We start from the raw sequence: 920 nt of genomic DNA, 5'->3' as shown, positions 1-920 counted from the left end.
TTCATAGGAGTTTCATCAAATACATGAATTCAAAACCCATGGGTTTGCAAGGGTCAACTGTTCTATGCAAAATAAACTGCCACTGAGTGGCATTCAGGAGCTGAACTGTTACCCAGCAGCTGGCTTCTAGAAGTGGCTCACCAATTAAATGTAGGGTTCTGGGTTCCAGGTTCTTCTCCCTTGGATTCCAAGTTCTCCTCCTCTCCAAGAACTGAATAAAACAAGCAAACATTGGGAAGCAGTGGGAAGTTTTTTTCGAGAAAGTAGACATGAAGAGATACTGGGTCTAGGGAGACACTGGGCCTGTAGGGCAAGCTTGGACCAAGTAAATGGAAAAAGAGGGTGAGAAGGAAGATAAAAGTACACCCCACTACTGGGAAACACCGCCTGGGCTATCATAGAAACCCACAATAGTAACTCTTCATGCTGTCCATGTCCTTTATGTTGTCCAGTTCTTGAGGAAACCTACAAGAACTTTGCTATTTGGGTCCTGAGAGGCAGAGCTGGGATCTCACCTCAGGCAGCGCTATTGAGAACCTCACCTCTTGGGAACTGTTCAGAGCATGTGCCAGGATCTTGTAAGCCGGTTACACCTGCCTCCCCGCCCCCTCCCCAACCCCCCTTTTCACCACACCCTGGTCTCCTATCTTAGAACCGCACACTTGGAGCTTATGAGATAAGATTGAAGGACTTGCTAGAGAAAGAGGCTGTCAGAAGATAGGTGAGATCTCAAGGAAGGGACCGCTTGGCATTGACCTGCCTTCCCCCCATGGGGGGGGCACTGAATTTCTCCTTCCAGGATTATCTCAGTTTTAAGAGGCCTTTTGGAACCCTCTCCATCACCTTTTAAGGCCTGGTCCACTACCACCTCCCATGTAATTAAAATAATGGTAATAGGCTTTCTGTTTGTTTTTCTTTTT

This window comes from Octodon degus, unplaced genomic scaffold, assembly GCF_000260255.1.
Source record: "Octodon degus isolate 3935 unplaced genomic scaffold, OctDeg1.0 scaffold00027, whole genome shotgun sequence".
NCBI lineage: Eukaryota > Metazoa > Chordata > Mammalia > Rodentia > Octodontidae > Octodon > Octodon degus.
This window is presented reverse-complemented; position numbering follows the sequence as displayed.